The sequence below is a fragment of the Notothenia rossii genome, assembly GCF_949606895.1.
Source record: "Notothenia rossii genome assembly, chromosome: 8".
NCBI lineage: Eukaryota > Metazoa > Chordata > Actinopteri > Perciformes > Nototheniidae > Notothenia > Notothenia rossii.
The window spans coordinates 82604315-82610814 of record NC_136906.1 but is presented as its reverse complement, the minus strand read 5'-3'; the positions used below and the strand labels follow the sequence as shown (position 1 = coordinate 82610814).

Here is a 6500-nt window from a genome sequence, read left to right as displayed (position 1 = left end):
CCTGAAATAAGGGCTGTGGTTAACACAAGCTGAAGACATTTAAACATTTTGTTCTACGAGACATACGTCAGTAAATACCCTGGACTTTCATTTCAACCCCACCGCCGCTTATTTGTTTTTTTGACCTTATTTATCCATTGAGCTCTGCGTGACAGTTCAGGGTACACGTCGTGACAAGCCCAGGAAAAAGAATCAGTTATGCAACAGGTGAAAGTGAAAGTCCTCTCCACTTTATAAAAGACATTTGGCCAAATCAGTCCCTCACTTTCTTCATTCGACCTTCTTCAAGAACAACAGCAGGTATGAGTTTGTTTTTAGATGAAGAGTTTGTTTTGGTGGATTGGCAATTTCAATGTTGTGTTTAACAGAATGCAATAAGAAAAGTATGATAGATGTAGAACCTGACAGATAACGTGTTGTGTTATCCACATATTGGTAACATTCAGTTTTCTGGCAAGAATCTGTTGTTTAAATAGTAGTTGTGCTTAATTCACTTTGCTCTGTCTGGTTGAGCTTAGTTTCAGATCTTACGGTTCATAAAACACTTTTAGAGATATGTTTTACAAATTAAAGATTTGACCAATGTTTCATTATTTTGGAAACCTTTAAATATGCTCTTCTCAAGTTCATTGGTATACAAATGAATCCAAACAGTAAAACACAAAAAGTGGAAAAAGCTGATTTGGAGTTATAAGGAGTTATAAATGTTTATCGAGTTAGGTCATGTGAGTTGAGAATTGTGTGTGTGTTTGTTTTAACTTTGTTTTTGATGAAGACATAAAGACCAATACGTTTTTTAAATCAAGTGATCTTTAATGAATTTGATGATTTCCAAGTGCGATTTTGCTTGTGTTCTTAGTTGTTAAGAGGAACTGCAGTTTTGCAATTTTGTAGGAGGAAGTTATAGAGCGAGAGGAGGATGAGAGGTGAACAGTTAATGACCTTGTAGGGAAGTCCTGGGAGGGTAAAAGTACTGTACAGTTATCATGAGTAGCGCACGTGACTTTAAGCATGAAGTAACTAAAGCAAAATACAAGCAGTGGCTCCGTCTGTAGGGACTTGGGAACCTGAGGGTTGCTGGTTCAAGTACCGAAACAGAGCCAGGTCTAGGTGTTACGTTCCCTCCTAAACTGGGGGTACAAAGGGAAGTGACCAAACACCAAAATAACTGGGCGAGAGAAAAAGGAGAGGAAACTGCTGAAGCCACAAAGTGAGGTTTTAATCAATAAAAAACCAAAGAGGCTCACCAGCCAATTTGCAAAAAACAAACTTAAATAACTGAGAACAACTTTCTGCTAAAAGACAGTGACTAAATAGTAGTGATGTTACGTACTGCGCTGAGGCTTCGGAGCGTGTGTCGAGTAATCCCCGAAGCTTTTTGTGAAGCCTGTATCGAGGCTTGTATCATTTTGGGCCAGTGACGTCATCAATGACAAACGATACCACGTGACTGCTTCAGGAAGCGATTCAGATCGGTTGAACCCATGGATGTATAATAAGAACTGGATACAGCGTGGGAGGCGGGGCCTCATTCATTCCTATGAGAGTTGCTCATTAGCGCATGATGATAAAATGGCCCAACTTTTGAGAGAGCAAAACGTCACAGATTACCCAGCATGCCTGAGAAGTACCCGTATGTGCGCTCATGGCGCATGCGCAACTTTAACCAAAATGCTCGTTCACATCAAGCACGTCAATTTGCGTACACGTAACAGCACCACGTGTTCATGACAGTATGGTAATCTCTATGATGGTAATGGTTGTTATGATGGATTTGGATATCCAGGGTGATGCACATCGCTTTTTAAGCCAGGAATAGTGTTTGAAAAGTGCTTGAAACATCGACAAAAGTGTTGTGAATAGGAGGAGAGTTTACCCAGAGAGCTTTGCGCTGCAGATGAATCTCCCACCCAGACTGAAGCCAGAGAACAGGCTGCTTCACAGCACAAAGCAGCTTGGATCATTTAACGAGGCGGCAGTTAGCAGCTAGCGTCTAGCTAGTAATTATGCTAATGTTCACATCAATCGTTATGTACTTATATTACGCTGTAACAGGATCTAGTGATATCCAAGCAACAGAGCTTCATTTAGCATGAAATCATTATTGCACTGTATATGTATATATATATATATATTTAAGCAATAGCTCACGACAGCCCGTGGTATATGCTCATTATATCACAGCTAAGGGGCGTGGTTCGGCCCGACGCGAAGCGGAGGGTCGACAACCCCCTTAGCTGTGATATAATGAGCACGGCCTGAAGTGAGCTATTGCTTTTATAAAACGGTTACCAAGTGTGGCAATATGAAAGAAAAATACACACTCTAATTGAAATAGTTTTTATTCGTAAATAATGATGATCAAAATAAAATAGTCCCTCCGTTGCCGGTGGTTGCTATGCAACAACACTAACAGCTAGCGAACATATTAGACAGAGAGCGTTGATCCATTATTTGGCTGTTTATTTACATTAATGTGTATGTTGCTGTTTATTGTGCATCCACTGAAAACCTGTCCAGCATCAGTAGCATGGCTTACGTGGTCACTTGTATAGGTTGAGGTTGTTCTAGGCTGTTGCTTGGCGTGGAGAGAATATTGCTCCACTTTCTCCGGTCCCCGAGATTGGGCTTCCAGTAGCTCTGGAGAGAGGTTTCGCACCTGTGGCCACTAACGGTCATAATTTCTCGGCTTTGTTTCAAGACCCGCATCAGAAAGCTTTTGAATGGTGCTACTTTTCCAGTTGGTCTACCTGCTCTTCACGGAGCTCTGCATGTCGTAGTTTAGGTGCTCTCTGGAGATAGGCACTGCTCAATCCACTCCTCCATAGTAAGACCCCCCGGAGGTAGAAGTTAATCTTAAATGTTTCCATCTTATGCTTTGTAAGTTTGTTTCGTAACTGAAGAAATGCAAATATATTTATAAAACTGACAAGTGAAATCAAGCAATCTGATTGGTCGATAGTGTTTTTGCGGCCCTCTTTGATTACAGATTTGAAAACGTCGTTGCTTGCTTTAAAAGTAGCACAATTCATTCTGTTAAACCTTCAAAAGTATCTAGATATCCCTGCCCTAATGCCAAAGGAACTGCACACTGAATATGTTTTGCCGTTTGATGTCTATGTCTGGACCGCTGCGTCAAAAAGGAGGGCTTCTGCCCCGTTACTTCTCCGCTGTTTCCTTGTTCCAGTTTGAAAACAGTCCAACTGTATACTGTTTTTCTCAGACGCGGAGGGATACTGACTTGTTGTGAAAAGTAACTTACAATTCTACCCGTGGTATACGCTCAGTATAACACGTCTAAGAACCAATCAGATTGCTTGATTTGATTTGTCCGTTTTATAAATATCTATAGTTCTGCTACTATATGCTGCTTCTAATAAACATGTCTGAGTTGATGCAGGAAACTCCTCTGTATGTCTAGAACACACTTTACTCCAGAAGCTTTATTGGCGACACAGATTCTCTCAGAGGGCTCCTGTGTTTGGTTTGAATGCCTGTTCTATATCATGACTATTGAACTGAGCCTCACCGTGTGATGCTTCCTGTCTGCCGGCTCCTGATTGGTCAGCGGAGCAGGAACTTCACTCTGAAAACACAAACACATGTTTTATGTTGTGTGTGTGTGTGTGTGTGTGTGTGTGTGTGTGTGTGTGTGTGTGTGTGTGTGTGTGTGTGTGTGTGTGTGTGTGTGTGTGTGTGTTGTTGGAGATGTTTCTTCATGAACGTTTGTGTTTCTATATCTGCATCCTTTCTGAAGCTGCTCCTCCTGATGGGAGAGGTCTGTAACAACATGGGGTCACTAAGGTAACGACTGAAGCATGTGAAGGGGAGAGAGGTGATCTCAGGCCTCATCGAGCTCTGCTGGAGGTGGGGGGGGGGGTTCAGGTAACGACTGAAGCATGTGAAGGGGAGAGAGGTGATCTCAGGCCTCATCGAGCTCTGCTGGAGAGGGGGGGGTTCAGGTAACGACTGAAGCATGTGAAGGGTAGAGAGGTGATCTCAGGCCTCATCGAGCTCTGCTGGAGGTGGGGGGGGGGTTCAGGTAACGACTGAAGCATGTGAAGGGGAGAGAGGTGATCTCAGGCCTCATCGAGCTCTGCTGGAGAGGGGGGGGTTCAGGTAACGACTGAAGCATGTGAAGGGTAGAGAGGTGATCTCAGGCCTCATCGAGCTCTGCTGGTGAGGGGGGGGGGGGGGTTCAGGTAACGACTGAAGCATGTGAAGGGGAGAGAGGTGATCTCTGCTGGAGAGGGGGGAGGGGTCAGGTAACAACTGATTCAACTGTAAGAACTTGGGATCTTAACGTGTTTCATTTCAAGCACTCTAAAGCTCTCTGAGTCTGAGTCTCTAAAGCTCTCTGAGTCTCTAAAGCTCTCTGAGTCTGAGTCTCTAAAGCTCTCTGAGTCTCTAAAGCACTGAGTCTCTAAAGCTCTCTGAGTCTCTAAAGCTCTCTGAGTCTCTAAAGCACTGAGTCTCTAAAGCTCTCTGAGTCTCTAAAGCTCTCTGAGTCTCTAAAGCTCTCTGAGTCTGAGTCTCTAAAGCTCTCTGAGTCTCTAAAGCTCTCTGAGTCTGAGTCTCTAAAGCTCTCAGAGTCTCTAAAGCACTGAGTCTCTAAAGCTCTCTGAGTCACTAAAGCTCTCTGAGTCTCTAAAGCACTCTGAGTCTCTAAAGCTCTCTGAGTCTCTAAAGCACTCTGAGTCTGAGTCTCTAAAGCTCTCTGAGTCTCTAAAGCTCTCTGAGTCTGAGTCTCTAAAGCTCTCTGAGTCTCTAAAGCTCTCTGAGTCTCTAAAGCTCTCTGAGTCTGAGTCTCTAAAGCTCTCTGAGTCTCTAAAGCTCTCTGAGTCTGAGTCTCTAAAGCACTCTGAGTCTCTAAAGCTCTCTGAGTCTCTAAAGCTCTCTGAGTCTCTAAAGCTCTCTGAGTCTGAGTCTCTAAAGCTCTCTGAGTCTCTAAAGCTCTGAGTCTCTAAAGCTCTGAGTCTCTAAAGCTCTCTGAGTCTCTAAAGCTCTCTGAGTCTGAGTTTCTAAAGCTCTCTGAGTCTCTAAAGCTCTGAGTCTCTAAAGCTCTCTGAGTCTGAGTCTCTAAAGCTCTGAGTCTCTAAAGCTCTCTGAGTCTGAGTCTCTAAAGCTCTGAGTCTCTAAAGCTCTCTGAGTCTGAGTCTCTAAAGCTCTGAGTCTCTAAAGCTCTGAGTCTCTAAAGCTCTCTGAGTCTCTAAAGCTCTGAGTCTCTAAAGCTCTCTGACTCTCTAAAGCTCTGAGTCTCTAAAGCTCTCTGAGTCTCTAAAGCTCTCTGACTCTCTAAAGGTCTGAGTCTCTAAAGCTCTCTGAGTCTCTAAAGCTCTCCGAGTCTCTCTGAGTCTCTAAAGCACTCCGAGTCTTTGAGTCTCTAAAGCTCTCTTAGTCTCTAAAGCTCTCAGAGTCTCTGAGTCTCTAAAGCACTCCGAGTCTTTGAGTCTCTAAAGCTCTCTTAGTCTCTAAAGCTCTGAGTCTCTAAAGCTCTCTTAGTCTCTAAAGCTCTCAGAGTCTCTGAGTCTCTGAAGCACTCTGAGTCTCTAAAGCACTCTGAGTCTCTAAAGCTCTGAGTCTCTAAAGCTCTCTGACTCTCTAAAGCTCTGACTCTCTAAAGCTCTCCGAGTCTCTCTGAGTCTCTAAAGCACTCTGAGTCTCTGAGTCTCTAAAGCACTCCGAGTCTCTGAGTCTCTCTGAAGCTCTCTGAGTCTCTCTGAAGCACTCCGAGTCTATGAGTCTCTCTGAAGCTCTCTGAGTCTCTCTGAAGCACTCTGAGTCTCTAAAGCTCTCTGAGTCTCTAAAGCTCTCTGAGTCTGAGTTTCTAAAGCTCTCTGAGTCTCTAAAGCTCTGAGTCTCTAAAGCTCTGAGTCTCTAAAGCTCTCTGAGTCTCTAAAGCTCTCTGAGTCTGAGTTTCTAAAGCTCTCTGAGTCTCTAAAGCTCTGAGTCTCTAAAGCTCTGAGTCTCTAAAGCTCTCTGAGTCTGAGTCTCTAAAGCTCTGAGTCTCTAAAGCTCTCTGAGTCTGAGTCTCTAAAGCTCTGAGTCTCTAAAGCTCTCTGAGTCTGAGTCTCTAAAGCTCTGAGTCTCTAAAGCTCTCTGAGTCTCTAAAGCTCTGAGTCTCTAAAGCTCTGAGTCTCTAAAGCTCTCTGACTCTCTAAAGCTCTGAGTCTCTAAAGCTCTCTGAGTCTCTAAAGCTCTCCGAGTCTCTCCGAGTCTCTAAAGCACTCCGAGTCTTTGAGTCTCTAAAGCTCTCTTAGTCTCTAAAGCTCTCAGAGTCTCTGAGTCTCTAAAGCACTCTGAGTCTCTAAAGCACTCCGAGTCTTTGAGTCTCTAAAGCTCTCTTAGTCTCTAAAGCTCTGAGTCTCTAAAGCTCTCTTAGTCTCTAAAGCTCTCAGAGTCTCTGAGTCTCTGAAGCACTCTGAGTCTCTAAAGCTCTGAGTCTCTAAAGCTCTCTGACTCTCTAAAGCTCTGAGTCTCTAAAGCTCTCCGAGTCTCTC

At 43.9% G+C, this 6500-nt stretch overlaps 1 protein-coding gene across 2 annotated transcripts in view; it reads left to right on the top strand.

The window, feature by feature from the left end:
• LOC307014141 (interferon-induced protein 44-like) overlaps nucleotides 1-6500 on the top strand; it is a 43714-nt gene continuing 37214 nt past the window's right edge. The window contains exon 1 of one of the 2 annotated variants that reach the window (XM_079641896.1): nucleotides 1-300. The gene's annotated coding sequence lies outside the window, so the exon portion shown is untranslated. The remainder of the gene's footprint in view (nucleotides 301-6500) is intronic. The other variant, XM_079641895.1, reaches the window with a different exon arrangement.